Source organism: Lampetra planeri, chromosome 34, assembly GCF_965212315.1.
Source record: "Lampetra planeri chromosome 34, kcLamPlan1.2.h2, whole genome shotgun sequence".
Taxonomy (NCBI): domain Eukaryota; kingdom Metazoa; phylum Chordata; class Hyperoartia; order Petromyzontiformes; family Petromyzontidae; genus Lampetra; species Lampetra planeri.
The window spans coordinates 6,724,617-6,747,496 of NC_136140.1; the positions used below are offsets into that span (position 1 = coordinate 6,724,617).

At 48.6% G+C, this 22,880-nt stretch overlaps 1 protein-coding gene across 6 annotated transcripts in view; it reads right to left on the reverse strand.

Moving 5' to 3' along the window:
• The window catches only part of LOC144730080 (ERC protein 2-like), a 180,191-nt gene that overhangs the window by 6,154 nt on the left and 151,157 nt on the right, over positions 1–22,880 (reverse strand). The window lies entirely within an intron of this gene.

Genomic DNA, 22,880 nt, shown 5'->3' on the forward strand with positions numbered 1-22,880 from the left:
GTGGAACTAATTTTATTGACCCCAGAGTTGCGATGAGCTGAGTCAACCCCTAACCAGGATTTGAACGCTCAACCTTCCGACTGCAAGCTACTCGCTCTCCCGCTGAGCCACACGGACCTTCATCCACATAATTCGGTGGTGGACTCCCTTTCCGTTGGCTCAGCCTTAAATGAGTACTTGGTGCACGTTGTGAACATGGCCACTGAGGAGCGGTGGCAGTCCCACACAGTGGTACAGCTGGCCACGTTATTTTCCTATTTTTCCATGCCAACCTTAATAGGTGGCCCCTAACAGCATGTTCTTCAACAGTCTGTATTACTATGGTGGGAGGGGGGGGGAATTTAATATTTTAGTTGTGGGAGGTGGTCACATTGTTTATCATCCCACAGACCTGGGTTCAATACCTGGTCATGTGTAACATTTGAAACTGGGATGTGACATTGGACTGGCTCACTACCGGCACTTCGACCGATACTTATGTTCAGGGAAGAGCCGAATGAGACGTCTGAAGTGCCTTAGGTCAATGGTGCCCTATAAATATATAAATACACCATACAGCAAACACGCAACTACAATATCGCCCCAAATTAGACGAATCACTCAAGGATCTTCACATAAGGAAATTAAAAAAATACAAATAACAGATTCCAAATATGAACAATGTGCATGGAATGAAGGCAAATAAAAAAAGTTCAATAAAATGTACACTTATGGAAGAAAATAAATAAATTTCAGGAATGAAATAAACATAACATGACAAAAATGTAACACTTTTAATCTGAGGTAGCAATGTAACATTATGTTACTTTTAACAGTGCAGGCATCTTACACATGCGAAAATTCGCATTGTCCTAGCCTAGCAGTGAATCCAAGAGTTTACAATCAGATGCAATCGGTGTATTAAAAAAAATTGCACGTGTACAAGAAGCCATTGTTATCTGTTGTTAAATTCCACTTTCCTGTGTAAGAGTCAACGGGTTATAGTGCGACACAACTGCAATTAAACTCTCCCACATTCCCACATATACATTACATTTCCTGCTGCACTTTTACAAATACACATGCGCATATCACGAGCAATCAGACCATGTTAAGCACAGGATAATAATAGTGCACATAACAGTCACAAAGATTGTTTGTCAATGTCACAGATGATTCTCTCGTTGGTGTATACTTTTTTTTTGTGCACTGCGCTACGAAACCCCGCGGGCTGAGTTAGATTCCCAGCCATGGCCAACATTGGTGGAAAATGATATCTGAACTGGTTCTGAAACGCCCTACCATCATTGACCCCACACTAATTAGTACGGTGAAGTATGGTAAAAAAAATAAACCTCTCATAACCTATATGGTATGGTAAGGCTATCATCTGCCAGTGGAATGATAATGGGTTGTATATTATGATAAATTAAAATGACATTTTCATGGGATTCTAAACCAACACTAATATTCGGTCATTGTGTGTTTTATTATTATAATGTCGTGACCATAAATCACTTTTGAGTGCATTTCATACGTGTCTGTGTATATACAGATACATGTAGGTATATATAAAATATTTATGAAAACTAAGCAGTCTCATCTGTAATATAATTTCAAAGTGTGGTCTGCACTGTGACCAATTAACCTCCTTCCTGCAGCGTTAAGCATGGTAAAACTATTTTTTTCCTTCAGAGAAGACAAATTAACACTTGGACAGCAACTTCATATCGGCAATAGCTGAGATCGTTATAAAACAAAAACGTGTCCATTAACAATGAGGTTAATTTAGAGATCCCCGCAGTCGTACCCCACGTTTAATTCACCCTACGCAGCCTAATTTAATTGAACCCTATTTATGGAAAAGGCGTCAAAAGAACAAATATCGTCCCGCTTCGGGCGAAAGACATAATTTTCATCCATAATATAGGTTTTTGGGTCAGATCGCGTTATTTATAAATGTGTCGTAACCCTCCACCACCCGACACGGCCAAACAGTAAAAAATGTGTCACGTTTTTCAAAGGACAAAATAATTCACTTCTTTAGCCCACTGGTGTGTTGAAGAGAGAATCAACAGAATTTTTTAATTTGAGTATGACGTTTCGCTGAAAATTACTGGTGCACCAGATTTAATTAAATGATGACGTCACCCTGCTGAGGCTGCTCTATTTAAGACCGGAAGCACAGGAGAGCTTCACCATTTTTGCCCGATGAAGCTGATTGTAATTATCAGCGAAACGTCGTACTACTCACATTTTAAAATGCTGTTGATTCTCTCTTCAACACACCGGTGGGCTAAAGAAGTGAATTATTTTGTCCTTTGAAAAACGTGACACATTTTTTACTGTTTGGCCGTGTCGGGTGGTGGAGGGTTACGACACATTTATAAATAACGCGATCTGACCCAAAAACCTATATTATGAATAATACTGGTGTTAAATTGATCATTTTCATCGTTTAGCACTCCGAACGTATCTCACACGTTGTGGAGGCTCACAGTGTCTCCTCTCTTCCTGCTCCTCCGTTGTTACACACGCACCAAAAAAAGAAAACCCGTAACATTTATTCTACCAAATTGATTAATGTCTCATCTTTGGTATGCACCACCGACTTTAACCCGGCTCGAAGGGGGCAACGGCGGTCGCTGCCAAGATGGAAATTGATCAAGCTCGTTACAAAAAAAGAGAGAACCAGGATGACGAAAAGCAGACGCTGTTGCCTTTGTTGCAACAATTTACGTTTGACTTTCAAATCCATGAAATATTCATCCGTCTTCGGAGAAGAAACAAAGGGAAAAAAAAGAGAGATTTCCGAGGATATGTGTCCCCATGTAATGAGATATCATAACACAATTAAACCCAACTTGCGTGGGGGTGACCGCGTGGGGATTTTGAAATTTAAATGAAACAATGACATATATAAAGCATATGCATGACCTTTACACTCAATTGTCACTCTCTCCATTAATTCATATACCTTTCAATTCTGCTTAATATGAACGTTATTTAATTATATTAATTACAAATTCCAGTTCCATTTCAACACACCACCCCACATCATCTTTTAGTGACCACCTTAATTCGAACTGCGAAGCTGTCAATATGGTTATTTTCTAGTGATACTGCGTCAGCAGTGGTGCACAAAGCAAACAAAACCCCAACATATTTGGCAATGACACTGCCCTAAAATAATACACACATACAACAGGCGACGTTTCAGATGATGGCCCATCTTCATTGTGCATCCGTATGCGCTACGTAGGAGGGCCATTGTCTGACGCATCGCCAATTATCCTTTTTTTCTATTCAGAGCAAAGGTATTGAAGAAAGCATTTTTGCGAGGTTGTTTGAGCTCTGAGTGTGACGTGACGTCGGCATCGACTAAATCACCTTTGCGCTAGCCATGGTTACCTACTGCGCACAGGCACGCGCGACCGTGCAGCACAGGCCTCTCTGCAAAGGAGAGCACGCCTGGGGGCGGCGGGGGGGGGGTACATGCTTCCCATCACAGCCTAAGAGTGGCATAAGCCTAACCCATAACCTTTTTGCAATCCCCCCCTCATAAGCCAAAGAACGGCATTGTGTTCATAAATCCAATGCCCCTATGAAGTCTTGGCCTGCAGTATCAGCTTAAGCTGTTTGGGAATGCATTGCAGCAAAACACCTGCCCAATTGCTGTTTGTGTGCGAGCACAATGCCTCGCAAGTCAACATCATCCATCATTCATGCGCCGGCTGATGTGCGTATTTTTTTTTCTTCTTTTACCTTTACGCCGTTTAAGTGAAAATTATTTCGAGACGTTCTCACCGTCGCCGCCGTCGCCGCCGCCACCACCACAAAGAGACGTCACCAGTTCAAATAAAACGAAACCGTTTTCATCTGTTGGGAACTTTCATCTTTCGGTGTTGCTTTTTTAAGGTAAAAAAAAAGGTGAAAAAATGAAAGTGATGCCACAGCCCATCGGAAAGTGATGATGATCTTGCGTTTTATTTTGTAAGAGGATTGCTTTTTTGGCACTGGTGTGCAGTTTGTGTTGACTGTGACCAAGGTCAATGGGGTGAATGAAATGGTACCCTTTATAAAGCTGAGAATTAATTTAAAATCAGAGGGAAACAAGTTATATGGTTCCGCTATTTCTTGCCAGTTTCATATGAAACAAATTCAATTCACTCTCACCGCCCTCTCCTGGGAGCTGTTCAAACCCTCACAGCAGAATGCAATGTGTAAACATGCGGCGCTGGATTACAAGGCCGGAGCACTGCTCCCGATAATGAGAGCATCCCGATTTTCAGCGGAATTCGGATCGTGGCACCAAAACACATTCCGTGGAATATTTGTGCCAATGTTTTCTTCATAAGAAGCGCTTGACGGCAGCCATTAAGGCAACTCATTTAAATTCCCGCGCAGGATTAATGGTCACCGTATGCAGTCTGTAGAAATGTGCGCGACATCACAAGTGATAGGCATCTGTCCCCACGTATACACAAAGATCCCCCCCCATAAAGCCTTTCCAGGCTGCCGGGGTAAGTGCTCTTAGCGAGCACCTATGACGGCTGACACGGCACACAAGGGGATGTGTTCAGCACTACGCCCGGCCGCCTTTGTCTCCCCAACGCTGATTTGTACATTCTGCATCTGCCGTAAATTTTTGGTCGAGTTGACCTATAGAAGGCCCAGGACCGGTTCAGAATTTGCCACTGATGTTGGCCATGAGCGGGAATCAAACTCAGATTGCCGGCTTTGTAGCGCAGTGCCCGAACCACTACACTAGTCGCACATACATGTGTACACACAGACACACGCACACACACACTGAAGCTAGCATATTATATTTCTCTCCTGGAGGAAGAGAAACAAAATAGTATATGAGGCATAGCGGTCCAGACAGAAAGTTGCACTGGCCAATCCCTGACATACTGCTCTGCAGGGGGCCAATTGTTTTATAAGTGCACATGAAAGCCATGCGGATCACTATCTATCAAGGCTAGCAGTGGGAAGCCGAGGGCCCCCTAAGTAGGTGAGATTTACTGCTGGAACTTCACACGTCCCCAGCCCTACGCTGCACTCATTCAAGGCCGCAGGGTGCTCTCCGTTCACTCCCTGGCATGTGGCTCCAGCAGGAAAACTGGGATGTCCGAGGGAAAGGAATGGGAAGGAAATAAATAAATAAGCCATTCGCACAGCGAGTGAACGAACGATAGAGTTCTGCCATAAATCATTGTCGCACCCTGCCACGAGAGATTCACAGGCCAAGCACACTGTCATCAGAAAATGCAGAATGCAGCTTTGATGGGTAAAGCGGGAACCTTCCACAGTGAGGAACATCTACCAACACATTCTAAGACCGCTCTGAGCCATTTGGAAGAACAGGCCCGGTCTGTTTCGGGGCTGAGCATGTAAATAGGCTCTTGCTCATTTGCACACTGGTAGCTTGGCCCATCTTCTAACAAGGAATATATTACCCAGGCATAATCACTGACAACTTCGGGGCATGCCTGACCCTGATCAAAGGCAGCGCCCGGGCTCCTGACCTCCCGCTCATAATCTGCACCCCTGAACCATGGCGAACGGACGAACGGCACGCGAAAAAAAGAACACAATTTATTCCCGCATGTTTTTGTTGTCGGGAATTAAAATGAGAACTGGCCCTGGGCTCAGAGACTTCAAAGCGCTGGCAGAGAGCGCCAAGTCGAGTTGCGGTGGTCACGGCGGCTCAGCAGCGTGACCTTACACCTGACGTTGTCACGAGGCCACGCTCGTGGTGGAACGGCACTCGCCCCCAAACGCGCTCCCACCGGGAGTCGACCGTTAAGCCACTTACACCGTTACCTATGTTGCAGTTGTTATTGTAACACATGCCCATTCAATTTTATGGTGCTTTTTCCCCCCACACCCCCCCACCCTCCCTCCCTTCTTGCATTAATGTAACAGGCATTGTGGGAGCTGGGGCCCCTATATCAATGTACACATCCGAATCACAAATTAAAATGTGCGAGAAATTCTCAATTCGCTGAACATGTCTTAAAATCAGCTGATTAAAAGCGTGAAGTGAAAAAAATGAAGTTCTGCATTTCTGTGCTGCCGGCAAAATTATCGTGACAGGAACACTTCCTGGTTTAGCCTCTTGTTAAATACTTAAGTGCCTTTGTCATTGGGGACGGCACGTCTGAGAACAAAAATGTGCATTCACCTCAACATCGGCGCATGCACAGGGCTCGATTACTCACCCAATGTTACCCAATGTTACCCGGGCATTGGGAGACTCGAATTTTTTCTTTCGGTCTGCATCGACGTGGCATTTTACCATTATTCATTCGACAACGCACCACACACACACAGTGTTATTCACACTCATTTAAATGAATATATATTTCATAACATATATCGCAGACGCTTTAAAAATATCCCCGTTCGCAAGTTTCACTTTACATCGCAGTTCCGTGTCAGCAATCACCCTCCGAGTGAGCAAGCGTGTTAAGGGCGGGCTGGCGGGAGGGGAGGGATGCACAATTTATCGTTCTCCCCACCGTGGGCCCGTTCACACTCACTACAAATTGTTTTGGGGGCAGCTCGCTGTACTGTCGCCACACAACTTCCCCACCATCCCCCGCCGGAAGAGCCTATTGTGTCGCATGGCCAAAGGTGGTCCCTGGGGGGCTCCCAGTCCTCGTGCCTCCAAGGCCTCCGGTATTGCCGGCTCACACCCTCGCCAACTCTCCCGCAGCTCGTACGCATGACGCGGCCCAATCCAGCCTCCCGCCTTGCCGGCTCGCGGATGTGGGAGGTCACACGACAGCGATTGCACACAGCATAGCCATTTATTAGCCAATGCCATGGTCAATTTTGTGCACAGGATATATCGCAGGGAACTGCACACTCGCATCAAGTTTTGGATTGTTTTTGTTTAAATACAACTGCAATTTAGTCTGACTATGATGGCCTGGGAAATGTACGTATGGAGAACTTCTTTCGCAACGTACGTAGCCAACCGTGCTAATTGGAGGCACGGGGGAAGGACAACTAAATACAAAACAAGTATAACCCGTAAAAACAATGTTTTTCACTATAAATCCTTTATATGCGTGGCGGCTAGAGTCCTCTCGTCCTCTGGCTTGAGATGGCTGCCACCTATGGGTCAGATGATTGCATGGCACCATTAAGCAATTGGTAATTAAATATAATATTTTTTTCCTAAAAAGTGTAACATTTTGGAAAAAAATTTTCACGAACATTAATTGTCACGCACAACGAGTCTGTGTGGAAAATGTCAGCTCGATTGGATCACAGGAAGTGGGTTAAAAAACGACCGAAAGATTTGCACGGTCGTAAGCAAGCAAGCAAGCGCGCAAGTGAACTTAATATAAAGGATTTAAAAAGGAATACGTTCATATGTAGTAAGATTTACATACTCTATAGCCGTTTGTCAATCCGCTACTGTGCAAAAGCCTCCCCACACTATATCAGTCATGGTGGTTGCTTTGACCATACTTCACCACACTGGTCAGGGCAGGTTGTTGAAGGCTCAGGACAGGTTCGAATATCACCGGCAACTGAATTAAACTCGGGATAACCACTGCGTCACCACTCCACCGTACACGGCATAGCGTGCGCACACAAAGAGCACGGGTATATTTAAATTAAGGGAGGTTTTGAGAAAAATTTGTTACAAAAAAAGGTTTTATCGGCGTAAAGTGGAGATTTTTTCTGCCGTTTTAATACGAAACACAGATGCACCTGAGCACTGAAAGTAACGTGGTACAGGCACCCCCCTACTGTCCATGGCAGTGAGGAGGAAGCCGCGATGGTTTTGCTGCATCACTCAAAGACACCAGAGGGACTCTCCATCAGCGTCCCGCAGGGCCCCGGTGCAAGGGACGAGGAAGAGAGGTCAGCCAAGGAGCGGCTGGACGGTGAAGTGAACGTCACGACTTGGGACACGGAGGTCAGCGGCAGACGTTGTGCAGACGTAAGGGGCCGCAAGAGATGGATGAAGTGGATTGCCAAAGCGTCACTGGCTCTCCAACAACTTCAACAGTCAAGGAAACGATGGCGATGATGATGATTAGAACTGTGGCTGTGTGTGGAACTTCTTTGGCACCGTACCAAGCCAACTGTGCTAATCTTAGGTGAGGTGTGAATATAGTAAACGAATACAGTAATGCCCTGGTTTATTAAAAACTAAACTATTTTTGTTTTACCAGGTAAGTCCCACAGAAGCGACCTGGCCACAAATGATAGCTCAGCGAAGTGGCTTATCGCGTGGAAATCTATAGCAGCCAAATGCTCTAAAGGCATGTTGATTCTAAATGTGGAGGGAAAAGCCGGAGGACCTGCAGTAAAATCCACGCGACCACGGGGAGAATGTGCAGGCGCCAGAGTCGGAATGGAACCCATGACCTGTATACCAGGCGAGGTAGTCAACATCTCGCCACCGGGGATTCGTTCCTGCAAGGTGCGACGAATATCGAAATGACGTAAATCAAAGCGATTTCCAGGGTAGGCGGAAGCGAAGGCTGAGAGGAGACAGGACAGATGATGCTGTCAGCGACGTACGCACGTGTCGAGGCGACGCCAATCGGGTAGCGGTATTAAAGTGACGACGCATTTGCAGAACGACGTAAAGGGGGAGATGTAAATTGGGGTATTTCTATACATGCATTGATACAGAAGATACGACGTTAAAATATGAAGTGGTATATGTATGGGGAGGCCGCGCTAAATGTTTTATAAGCTATTTTTTAAACATCTGGACAATCCTGCAGCTTATACATTTGAATCATATGAGCTCCAGGAAGGGGAAAAACAAAAACATTCAAAATGCGAATGCATACAAATGCAGGAAAAAGACATTAATGGTAAAACATGTGCATATATTATGTGAACGCTCTCCACATTTGAGCACTGCATGTCAATAAAACATGATCACACAGGCAACCCTTGCCATGCAAATGGCTTCTTCGCAACTTGCAGTAGGTGACAAGCGCAGTTGGAAAAACACAAAATCGCTTGATTGTAAACAGCTACAACGACGACAAAAACACCCCCACACGCCACAAACTGAAAAACGAGACTCAATGCGGCCAGGAAATTGCGTCGTGTAGTTGTATTTGCAAAGGGGTTGCAGGGTCCTTCTCTCCCCCGTGTGACTGAGGCCCCCCCCCCCCCGACAAACATAAAAAACATAAAGGGTTCCTATTTCCCCCGTGGAGCGCCCACACAAAACCTGCCCCCCCTCACCACGGTCGCCTCCACCAACCCAACAACAACATAACCTGACCACCCCTATCACCCCCCCCCTCCCTGTGCCTCAGCCGGCAGCGCCGCGATTCGTTTCACAACGGCCCGGGGGGGGGTGGGGGGGGGTGGGGGGGGGTGGGGGGGGGTGGGGGGGGGGCGCCACCGCTTCGGGACGAGAGCAACGTTCCGGCGGTCGCCCCTGTGGAGCACGGGAAACGCGCGCGGTGGCGGTGGGTGGGGGAAACTCGCGTGCACATCCGAGCGGATTTTGCGACACGCCGTAGGTTTTCACCTCGTGAGGTTTTTTGAGTGATCGCCGCTTGTAGCAGGTCGCGCGGGTCAAATATTATCAGCTGTTTGAACCGTCTGATGAAAAGCAGAGCCATTCGTGAGCGGTCCCCATCAAACTCCGAAGCTTTGGGGAAAAGGCACTGCCAAGCAACAAGCCTTCAATAGGAAAGGGCAAAGATAAAATATAGATTGCGCTGTCATCTGCAATGCAAGGCCTGGAGCGTGCTTTTGGGAGACCAATTTCTTTTGCTTCATCATTACTCCTGTTTATATGTAGAGGCGAGAGAATCATCAAAGGTTTTGATGTCAGTTTTACAGATTAAGAAAATAAGCAAATACGCCCCTCGTTTTTTTTCTTTTTCGCACATCGCACGCAAGACACCCGTGAAGGTTGTTTCATTTGACGCGCATCGTTTGAATCATTTTTTTTTGTGTGTGACCCGATTTTACAGCAATTTCTTTCATGGCACACGCATGTTAAACTTGGAACGCAGATGAGCTTCGCTCTCTCTCTCTCCCCCCCATTGTTCCCCCAACCGTTTCCCCGCCGCACAAGGAGTCAATATCCATCCAATTAAAAATGATTGGCAAGTGTTTTGGAATGCGACTGCCAAATGGCAAGCGGCATCCTCAGACGAGAGACAGACAAACTTTCCCCGACAGGGAATTATAAATCACACGGCGAGGAGCAGTGGTGGCTCACGGAGGAGATCAGGATACCTAGGCCTCGGCAAGGTAATTTATCCTTTTAACCGGGTAAAAGGGTAAAGGTGTCGTCCATGCCAAGGGGTAAGGTAAAGAGTAGGGTAAAGGTAGCGCGGAATAATTACCCGGTAGGGTAAAGGTAGCGAAGTATTACCCGGTAAATACCTTGTTTACCGCTTGCTAAAAGCTCCGTGGCGCAGTCCGTGGCCTCCATTTGAAATTGGAATCATTGATGTTGGACCAGATGGAGAAGGAGGTAGAGGATGAGGTCGAGGATGCCAGCAACGGCATTTCCGGGGTCGCTGCGAACAGCAATCGAAAGAGGCAGCGGCACGCGTTCCCGTGGGAGCACACGCACGACTGGGTGGAGGGTGATCCCCGTCGGCAGCAAGGAAAGCGGCAGTGCGTGCACTGCCGCAAGTGGTTTTCCTCCCACACGAACGCGTCGGGGTGGAAAGCCCACCTCAAGAAGCTCAACGTGCTCGCCCCAGGCAGCGAGGTCGGGGCGTCGGCGAGCCGCCTAAAGCAGCAAACGCTGAGCCGGCCAGCAATCCCGGAATGCCTCCTGGTCAAATTTGAGAACGCGGCGGTGGTTGATTTTGTTATCCAAGGTGCAATCTCTTTGCGAGCCGCCGGCAGCGACAAGTTCAAGACCTTGGTCCACACATTGACGCAGGGATACGAGGGCCCGTCGACCCGCACCGTCATTCGCAGGATTGTCGAGCTTCACGCCATCATGCTGCCCATCGTCTGGGTGTTCTTCTCTAAGCCGGATCGGATGGTCACGGTGCGCTGGATGGACACCACATCTGGTGCGTCGAAATCCATGCTGCTGATGATCCTCGATGTGCAGTCCGGAAGGGGTGACGGCAAGCGCACTGGCACCACTCGGTTTGAGCACCTCCAAAGCCTCGGCCACAATGTCTCGACCAAGCTGCTCGCTGTCAACAGCGACAATGGCTCCGTTGCGATCAGTGCTGTCAAGACGTTGTTTGCCCTGGTCAACGCGGACGCCGGATATGAGCAGTTGCGGGCTTGCCACCATATTCGCTGCGCGGATCATTCGGTCCAGATCGGTGTCGTTCAAGTTCTCAAACTGATCAAGTCGACCAACGCCAAACTGCGCGAGGCGTTCGTCAATATCAGGCGCAGCAAGGTCGTCCGGCAATCGTATTGCCGCGAAGCCGAGATCGCCAAGCTCGCCAGCAAGAAGCCGACGCACCAGGACTCGCCGACCAGGTGGAATTCGACGTTTGACATGGGCGACGACGCCATCAAGAAGCGTGTCCCATTGGACATTATCATGGTTCCAGGATGTCATCGGCGTCGATGCTTTCTGAACTGCAGTGGGCAAACATCGAGGGCGCGACAGCATTCCTGCGAATGCTGCGCCAGGTCATGACCTCCTTGTCGGCGGACCGCAAGTCAACATTGGATCTCGTGCCGGTGACGATGGAGCACCTGATCCGTCATTGTGATCGTGGTAAAGCCGCTCTTAGAGCGATCGATGAGTCCTTGACTGGGACGGGGATGAAGGCCGAGCTGGTGCGGTACCGCGACCTCCTGGTTCAGGAACCCGCCATTGTGGCATCCTACTTGAAGAATCCACAGCTGCCGAAAACGACAAACCAAGACGAGCTGGCTACACTGAAGGCCACAATCCGCTCTGTCCGGCAGCATCGCTACTCGGACGTGCTCGCGATCCTGCTGACGGCAGTCACTGCCCATATGGTCGCTGTTCAGCACCCTACTCAGCAACGTCGGCAGCTCCATCGACGAAGGCGATGAAGTCGATCGTTTTCCGAGCACTGGCGTCACGACCGCCAGCGCCTTCATTGACATAATGCAGTGGTGGTTTCTCCGCAAAGAGCTGCTCCCCGCCCACTACAAGATGGCCTGCGACTACTTGGGAATGCCGGCGACGTCAACTCCCTGCGAACGCGCGAATAGCGGAGCCGGGCAGGCGTTCACGCGCGTTCACCAGTCGCTGTCGTCGACGCTCTTCATCCAGTCCATGTGCTTGCCCTCGTGGATCGCGGTCGGCTGTCTGAAGGTCCCCGTCTAACAGGGCCGGAGCGGCGCAGGATCTTATTGCCCGTCGTTCGTCCGAGGACGACGGCAATGACGAACTTGATCAGGTTGTCGATAAGATCGTCATCGACCAAGACGACTGGGACGAGGAGGTTATGGAGGACGGTGTCGTCGACAGCCTCAACGCCTGATTCGAGAGTATTCTATACGAATCAAGCGCTCTACCTCGCATTTACCTGTTATGAACCTTTTTCATGTGTAATACCCCGGTAATTACCCTGTAATCGGGTAATTTGTATGGAGTAAGGGTAAAGGTAGGCTCGTTGTTTTTACCTTTTACCTTACCGCGAACTAGTATACCTCCCAGGTACGTACTGCTGGTGCCAAGGTGTACGACAGCAACTCGGAGGCTGCTTTCCATTGCGGTGGTGCAGAGCTGGCGGCTCTGTCCGCGTTTTTCCCGATCTCGTTGACCTGCCTCGGAATCCGGCACCAACGTCATGCTGGGTGAGCTCTGCCATTGCCAGGTTGGCCGCACTGGTTACAAAGGGTCATTTTGTCACATCTGCTGCCCAAATGCTGCGGGCCAATCCGATGTAAACCTTTCGCAATAATTCTTCGACGTGAACAGACAACGATGCCGGGGGAGAAGGGGGGGGGGGGCTCGTTTCTTGAAAGCAATTTATAAATGGCGAGTAATAAATTAAAGTTGAATTTGCATATTTATTTTTTTGTAAAGGTTTTTATGGCATCATTATATTTTAAACATTTATAGGCGCACAAAACCGAACATAAGCCTAGGGGCCCATTGCAGGCTATGCTTTCATGCTGCAATTCATTTGATATGCCCCAAGGGCTGTGTTTATGTGAAATGCGTACCCCCTCGCTCGCCGCTATTAACATTCTTATGGTACAGTAGTGCATTCAAGACGACGATGTCTGAGACTGCTTGGAAGGATCGAGCGTAAAAACACTTGTTTCTACGCGGCCGCCATCGAGCTCCTCGCCGCCCCAAGGCCGTCGAGGGGCATTCCCCGGCCTTCCCCAGGGGGCAGCGACAAGGCGACGGGACCATGGACTCACCGCGGTAGACAGTGGACGGGGGCCGTCCAGATTGGGTTTCCCTGGGGCGATAGCGTTACAGCGAGCACGGCCAGCCGGCCGGCTTCATTCACACGACGGCCCGCGTGCTGTACCGCCGCTCGTTTGCGAGTTACACGCGTAGACACCGCTGCACCCCCCCCCCCCCCCGTGCCTCCTTATCCACTTGCAAGTGGCAGATGCAGCGTCCCCTTTCCCCGCGGCAGCCCGGAGCCTCGCTGTGTGCTGGTATTTGATACGAGTTTCATGTCGTCAAGACATGGCGCGTGACAGAGGCACGTCCTCGGAACTTGCGCTACCGCCGGTAAACTTTTCCCCAGCGACGTTTTATCTTGGTATTAACGCACTCGCGGCACCTTTGTCAATCCACTGTGAGCACACTCGAGCGGTGACCCGAGTTCGAGTCCCTCTCACAGCCAACATCGGTGACAAAATATCTGGACCGGTTCTGAGAATCCTCCTAGGTCGACTCAACCCTAAATGAGTACCTGATGCGGTGTGTAAAACACCAGCACTGGTGAGACAAAGTTGACGTGGTACCAGCCAAACCTCCCGCTCACCTCAAGTGCCGCAGCAGCCTTAATAGGTGCTCGCAAACAGCACTTGTCCCAACAGTCTTTTAAAAGCTACATTGGGGGTTCTTTGTCAGTGTCTTTGAGCATTGTCCACCATATAGGTCAGTCAGTGTGGTTTGGTGAAGGGAGTGTGGGGGATGTGGAGGGGTTGGGGGGGCAGGTTGCCACTGCCATGGTCAAGAATTGACACAGTTTGCCAGGTTCATAGCGCAGCGTGCTCACTCTGTGCCTCTGCTCTTCTCATTAACAGAGAGTGCATAGGATTTTATTGGCTTTGTTCACCATTTGTACTTTGCGAAAATTGTTAACTTGTGGCAGTTTGGCAGGCAGGGCACTACAATCATAGTCATACGGAACGTACAATCAAAGTAAATCGGCCACACTTATGCTGATGAGACTCAGAATGTGAAAACCAATCTCAGATTAAGCTGATGAAAAAAAAAGCAGTGGATTGACAAGTGGTTGGAAATTATTTACATACACTGTACCTGGAATGAAAACATAGAAACCTTGATTGGTATACGCACAATCCAAGAATTATATTTCGGGCGAAATAAATGTATTTTAAATGATAACCCGGTGCGTTGTTAGAACACCAATTGTCACCTTGCCTCGTGCACCTTCGTGCATCTCTGCCATTGCTTTCTCATGCCACTGCGGGCAGAAACGCCACCAACTCTGGGGGAGCACTAGAGAGCCCCTCTCGAGGGTGCTTGGCCTACTCTTCCACGCTGGCCAGACATCTTGGAAGAGGTGGGTGTACCCACACTTTGCCTTACCATGTGCGTCATGTGGTGCACCTATTTATTCCACTGGACAGAGGCAGCGGGGGAATCAAGAAACGTGGCCGTTGTTACAAATGCCGCGTTGAGAGATTGAATTGAACGAGCGACCTCTGGATTGCAGGTCCAGTGTTGCTCACCATGAAATGTAATAACTTTAAGTAATTTTTCCAACGTGGGCCACAACACCAACTCTTTAATGACACCGACACCCAAACATTGCATTCCTTTGACGATCGTGAGTTCCTCCCCACGGACAGGGACATGATTAAACCAAACAGACCCTGACTTATTGGGCCAATTCAGCGAAGCTGAAATGCTAATTCTGCAGTGCAACAAACAAGCTGCCCGTGCCCTAATAAAGAGCAACATCACACTTGACCTTCCAAACGAATACTCCTGAAACTCTTAAATTGCTCTGCCAGTGACCTCAAATTGACGTGTAACAATGAAAAACAGCAGATTTATTACAAGGGTATTTGTTTTTGATGCCGTATGGTCAGTTTCCGACTGGACAGCGTTACGCTCCGAGCAATAAACACGCGGAGTGTAACAAATAGCACGCGAGTGTGCACGGTGGACAGGGCATATGGATTTGTTTTTGCCAATGACTTTCAAAGTAAAAAAACCATCGCCACGCAACAGATGTGCATGGGAAAGTATTTTACAACGCGCTCACTCCCATCCCGGAGGTTACGTGTACTGCAGGGCTGCGTGTCGGCAACAAACAAAACTACTTAAAAACCATTCGCGAAAGCTGGCTCCAACCCCCCCCCCACCTTCCCCAATGCAGCGCAAAAAAAGTGGATCAGATGTTTCGAAATTCCTAACGAAACATTTTCAGGAACCACGTGAACATTTCTGAGAAAAGTGATGTTTGCAAATTTGTGGGGAGAAATTGTGTACTGGAATTTTTATTTTAATAAAGTAAAAAAAAAACCTACACCGTGAGAATTCATTGGATTTCCCGGATTTAGTGGCAGACGGGATTTGACCCCGCAATTTAAAAAAAAAATGTATTTATTCAGGAAAGCCACGATGTCGTTTGCCAACATCTTGTTTTCAGCTATCAGAGGAAAAGGGAGAACACAATGCAAATGCATGCAGAACAGGGGGGGTAACGCGCGATTGTGAGCGGCAGGGTGGCACCAGCGGTAACGCTTGTGCCACCCTGCCGCTCACAATCGCGCGTTCTTGCACACGCCGCAAACGCTCACTGCGGATCATATATGCCCGTGGGCAACCAATCCGGGTAGCAATCCGGCTAGGAGGCTTCTCCGAGTTGTTGTGCTGCCTGAGGTCACGGAGAGCCGGGCAACGGAATCCAGGGCCCTGACGAATCACCATCGTGAGCCCCCCCCCCCCAAGCAAAACCTCAGGGCAGATGGGAGAGCCGCTACAGACATCTGCGCCCGTCATGCGAGCGAGCGGGCCAGTGAGCAAGCGAGTGAGCCAGCGTGTGCGGGCAGGCGAGCGAGAAAGTGAACAAGTCAGAGGACCGGGCTGTTGGAGCGTGGTTGTCTCCCGTGAGCGGAGTGGGGGGAGGAGGGGGGATTCACAGGTCCGGTTGTCGGGTTCTCAGAGGAAGGACCGTTGCAATGAATCATCAGCCTCACATGTGGCACTGTGAGCGGCGCTTGTGCACAGCCAGGCAGACTGCAGTGGGGTGAATCCACGAGAAGATAAATTGATTTCTGTCGGCGTTTGACGTATGGGCGAGCTGCATTGCTGTAAATAATCCCGGATGGATAGCTGTACTATAGCAACCCCTTAAGATGGTTTACACCAACAATAAAGTTCAAAGTTTTCACCTTGATTGATGGAAAGAATGAGTATTAAAAGTTAATTATTTGTAAAAAAATGTTCAAAGCGCCTGTCTCGGGGGTTCCATATAAAAACTCTAACAGACTTTCCATTAGAGGTTCTACGTATATCACAACTTTACAAGGACGGATGTAGAAGAACAAAGAAATTAATTCATTCTGGGCTAAAAAAAAACCTCATCCATCCTATAAAATCAGAAAGCTAGAGGCTGTCACAGGCACAGAACTCGCCGTAAGCCTTGTGGGCTTACAGGCAACTAAGGCAGAACGCTGTAAAGTAGGCGGACAGAACAGTCTGCCATCATCAATCAGCACGCATCCTTTCCTCTCTGGCAGCCGCTCATTTGCGTTCCATTCCCTTTCCAGTTCACATTAGCATTTGATTGGCCGGGATGTGCACCGCGCTACCCGCGCCACACCACGCTCGGCTTGCCAGCCAATGTGCTGGACAGATTAACACGGCGTACGGAGCGCTAATACAGACTTCTGCAGTTAATCCAGTGGGGAGTTGCAACCACCCAGAAGATTTTACAGCTGGCAGCTGCTTAAGCCCCTAAAAGAAAGGGATTTGGGGGGGGGGGCGAGGTGTGAAATCTATGCCCGAAAGAGCACGTACAATTACGCGTCGCGGCGCGCATCCGCTTGCTGGGGGCTGGAGGTACGCCCCTCGCCGCCGGATCCTCGCCGCCAAGTGCTCAGAGACGCAAATCTGCGCGACGCCAAAAACCCACGTGGAATGGCCGCGACGCAGAGGCTACGCCGGCTAGGTGCGAAGGACGTCTCCCCCCCCCCCGAACCTCCCCATGCCGCCGCCACCCCCCCCGCTTTGATGTTTTCGGGCCACAGAGTGAGCATTATGAGAATGAATGAATAAAATAAAAACTCCGCGGGAAGCTAAGGATCTGCGAGCATTCAACAATGGGCCATTGTGCCATTTGAGCTGGAGCGTACCCTAATGCGAGGTCGGCTTCAATACGTACCCTGGGGCCAACGCATGAGATATGGGCGCAAAGGGAGAGGGGGGGGGTGCAGTGTTTCTATCATGCTGGGCCGAGGAAATGGTGTCACTGTGTGCGCGTGTGTGGGGAAGGAACCGACGACGTAGGATGGATTTGAACTTTTCCCCCAAAACAAATGAGACCTTTTTGGCTGGAGACCAAGGGACTGAAGATTTGTAATAATATTGTGAGGTAACGAAAACAAAGATCTCCATACAGCCTATAAACGCACTTTTTGGGCATATCCAGCACCATGCCAGTTCAGGTACTCATTTAAGGCCGAGTTGATGTAGGCAAGGCCCAGGACTACTTCAGATATTTATCAGTTGTTGGCTGCGAGCAGGAATCGAATTCGCGGCACTGGGTTAGTACAATATAGTGCACTAACCACTATGCCACCACTCTCACAATTAATGTGCAGATAACCGAACACGTCAGTGTAGGTGCATTCAAAGTAAGCAGCGTAATTTGCAAAGTTGTAAATATATTTTCCGGCTCAAATTTATTTCGGTGTTATTTATTTTTTTGTACATCGTTTACACCAAAACAGCAGAGCTGCATAAAAAAAAGTGTTTTATATCATTAAAGCATTTGAGGTTATTTTTTCTTGAAAGCAATTTTAAGCCTGGAGGCGTTTTGTACCATGGGGAAAGTCGATTTAGTTTGGTGCTAATTAGGAAACTTGCAGCATGCAATAGTCTCAATATTAAGGGCCCAGAAGTGCATTGCATATACACTTGAATGCATCAGGTCAAGTGATTAATTTAATGAATGGAATATAATTAAGCGGCTTCATGACTGCAAAAGGCAATAATGCAATCTCTACTGTGACTCTCACATCCACTGATAGCAGAGGAAAGCATCTCAATGCACGCTTATCACAACACGAACAACCTTATCACAACATGAACAATATTATCACAACGTGAACAATTGTCCGCAGATAGCTGCCCACAATCGCGTCACAACCAACCTATACAAAGACCCCCCCCCCCTACCAACCCCATATAGCCATCCAGACAAGTGCTGTTAGCGAACACCTATTAGGGCCAGCACAGTACAAGAGGAGCTAGTACGACTGCATTTGCCTGCCCACTGCTGTTATTTACACCCTGAACCAGGCACCCGTTTAAGGCTACGTTGACATCGGGAAGTGGGGCTACTCCCACGGCAGTGGCAGAGATGTGTGACTGCGGTGAGACACGAACCTCGAGGCATCTGTTGGTCTGAACGCTCCTGCAGGATACATGCACCGTGGAGGACCTCACTAGGGCCTCATCATAATCATCATCAGGCACCCAATTCCAGATAAACATACGACAGCACACGAAAAAAAGAAGACCTAATGGAAGGCCAGGACAGGTGCTGATATACATTTCTACTGATGTTACCCCAAGGGCGAGAAATAATTACTTTGGTCAGAGTTTGCAGTGCTGTGTCAACTCCTGCACCAATGGCGCCTACAGTGTTGTCTCGCACTGCTAACAACACACACACGCTCATCACACTACAGCCTATGTAATAAATATAAAACACACTGCACCTACGCGCACACGTAGAATGCTGCGGGAGGGCTCACACTACCCTGCGCACAGAAATCCCTATGCAATCCACTTTATGGCCCCTCGGTGCAAAACTGCAACCTGATAGCGGTCTCTGGCTGCCATGTGTTTTTGTTTTAGTGCTGCGCAGTGGAACACACCAAGGCAATCAAATGACCAAGAGTCCTACGCGAGCTTGAGAAACGAGCCATTACCACGAGGCCCCGGAGAAGAGCTTGGCATTGGACGCAATGAAAGCGAGCCGCGGGACACACGGAAGAGGGGCGAAAACTCCACGCTGCTCTCTTAGATTGAAGCCTGCGCGCGATGCCACTCCGCGAGCGACAGATTGGCCCCGACGGGCAAAGCAACCTCTCAATATTTCCTCGTGCGCCCAGCGACCGATTACATTCCGTGTTTTCCCGCGCGCGCAAGTTAGCGGCACCCCGACGATCGGCTCAGCCCTCCACGGGCGTGTGGAGCCTCCCCCTGCATCCCCCGCCCGCCCCCACCCCCGGAGTGTCGTGGGTGCCCTGGGCTCATCTTTCCGAGGGAAGCTTTATGCGTCGACGTGCAGGTGCGATGCAGGCTCGTGACTAATTAAGCTGTAAATCAGGCAAGCGCGAAAGCTGCGGGGCTGGCTGATGACTGCCATCTGGAGCGCTGCATCTCGCCCGCCGCCTGCTGCACCCTGCCTGCGCATTTTGAGGCTTGATGCCTGCCCGTTCGTTTCGGCTCCTTCGTTTAAAATAAAATAAAAAGTTCTCTTTCTCTCCCCTTCTTGTGGGCTCAGAAGCCAGGCCTGCCAAAATAACATCGTGCCTCAAAGTTGGAATGTCAAAACAGGATTTGACAAGTATTGAGCTGAGCCCAATGCAATATATTAAAATCAAAGCATTTCATAATGATCGCGTGTGCGATGAAAGGATTGGTTTTATGTCTTAACTAAGTCTTGTGGCAATTTTTAGCAATAAACTCTGCACTTGGGTTGATTTTGGCTGATGACTTAAGATGCGGGGGGGAAATAAAAAAAAAGCTCAATAGAATTTTGGCGCTAGTTGCCAACACCGTATGCTGTTCTTGATTGCCTTCGAGTGCTCTCCGGCTTCAGCGGGCCGTTTGCAGTTTTTGCAAGCGTGATTCTCACGTTTTGGCCGTGGAATTTGCGTGATGTAGTTTGGAGACATTTCTTTTGTTTTGCGGAACAAAAACTAAACAACAACAAAAATCTCTTGCACACACACATTACGTGCCGTAACTTTTGAAGCATAACTCCGGTGGGAATGTAAAGCCTTGGTGGCTCTTCGGAGCTGCCAACAAACCACTGATCACAACCTGCCTTGTGTATCAGATGCTTTACCCCTGAAATCTGAGAAAGGTGAAAAGGCATTGCAGGAAATCGTGCTGGAATCCACAAGTGTTCCATGTTTTTTTTTCTAAACTTCCAACACATGTTCAGCTTTAGCGAAGGTAAATGGCCAAACGTTTGGAAGAAACAAACACACGGATGTGTGCGCGTTAAGCAGCCGCTCCAAATGTTGTTACCCTCCTTTCAGAGTGAGAGATAAATTTTACTCGGGGAGTGGTAGTGCAGTGGTTAACGAACTGCGCTACTAACCCGGCGGCCTGTATTCGATTCCCACTCATATCTGAACCGGTCCTGGGGCCTCTTCGAGGTCCATTCAACCTTAAATGAACACTTGGTGTTGTGTGTTCATTTCCAAAGATTTGGAGATAAAGGCGGCCGTGCGTGGTGCTGGCGACCCCACCCTGAAGTGTGCTGCGCCGGCCTTAATAGGTACTCGCTAGCAGCACATGCCCCAAAAGTCTGTAATATGGGAGGATATGTGTCTGTCTTTGTGTGCAATAGATACACTATATTATGCACACACATTGCTGGCTGGACAACAATGTAATTGTGCAGGACATAATGCTATAAACATTTATTTAATATTACCATTCCACATTGCCTGCAGGAAATGTATTTTTTTAAGTAATGAAACGGCTGAGAATGTGCTTCAAATATTTTAATAATGGAAAATTGTTGTACATTTTCATAATAAGAACCACTTGTGCAAGTTCAGCTCAAATTGTCCATGGAAAAGTCCTTTTATAAGCTAAAGAGCTTATTCACAACCACTCTAAACTCATAGCAGGTTGAAAACTACATGGAAAAGCACTATACATATATACGAGCAATGTCAAGTGTCAATTAAACTGTCAAAAATACATTTAGGAAATAGTGCTAACCACTGAGGCAACTGCCTTATTAAAAGTTTGAATGGGGCATACGATATCTTCAGAGTTGCGCTCACTGAACGCAGAGAGGAGATATATTTTTTTATGTTTAGGCATATACGCGTGCGGGTGCATGTTCGCCCAAACGTGCACATCACCATTAATGGGCGAGGCCTATTGACAGGGCTTGAACCAAGCAACCTGCACTTGATCCCTGCCTTGCCCTTTTGATGTGCGGCGGTTGTTATATACAGTTGTCGCGCACCACTTAGGATGTGCGCAGATAGCGTGTGTCAGGTCAGGGAGCCCGCATGTCCGGCCCCCCCCCCCCCACGTTGAGTTTACATGGTCTAGGGGCAGGTGAGAATTGGCCTGCTGCATTCCACGTGTCCGAGCATACGAACCTGCCGGCACCCTTCCCATTCACCACCCTGCTCTGTATCCACATACAAATGTGGTGCGAATCTATACTAAACTATAAACTGAACAAATTTTTTGCTTTTACCAGGTAAGGCCCACTGAGCTATATAGCTCTTTTTCAGAAGCAACCTGGCCACAAATGATAGCTCAACGAAGTGGCTTATTCCATGGAAATTTATAGCAGCCAAATAATCTAAAAAGCAACGTTTCTAAATGTGGAGGGAAAAACCGGAGGTCCCGGAGGAAAGTCGACGCGACCACAAGGAGAACATGCAAACTCCAAATACACAGGCGCCAGGGTCGGGATCGAACCCACGACCTCTTGCATACCAGGCGAGGGAGATAACATCTCGCCACCGTGGCGCCGCATCGTAAACGCCTATGCGGCGAGCGTTTGCATGCGGGCGTACGTAACCACGCGTGTGGGTGTTCTGTACAAGAACGTGTGATGTATGCCTGTCTTTGAGACTAAATGGGGAGGATTTTCTTCGGCTTCAATATAATTACTAAATCTTCATACATTAATAGACAGCTGTCAATCCACTGCTTGATTAAGGGTGTCACAGAACCGGTGCAGATACCACTACGCCACCACTCCACCTCCCACAATTTCATATTTATGTAAAGAAACAGGACAAAAGCCAGTGAGTAATTTTCCTGTTTGCATTTAAGAAGGAGACGGTGGGTAATATTGAATTATCATCCCGTGACTTCTTCCTGATATGGTAATGTAGAATTGGTCCACCAACAGACATTATCACCACCAAATGACTAATTCCAGCACGGGAACACACGAGCACTTTGAGAGCGCCATAAATTAACGATCAAATGCACGCGCGAACTAAGCGCGTGAGCATCAATTACATCGGAGATAGACAGACAGAACAGTCAGCACCTTTCCCACGTAGCCTCCTGGCCGCACTAAAGAGGCACCCCCCCCCTCCCCTTCCCCAAAGCGAGACAGAGCGTGCGGACGCCTCCCGTGTGGAATTATTTGGGCCGCTGCACGCCATGCACAGCCACCATCCTTCACTGCATTGTCACTCGGGCAGCGGTCCCGTCTGGGCCGTGCCTCCTTCATCGGGGAGAGCGAGGTGGAAATCTGAGAGGGTGAGATCCGGGCTCCATGGGGGATGCGGCAAAGCTTTGCACTTCGACA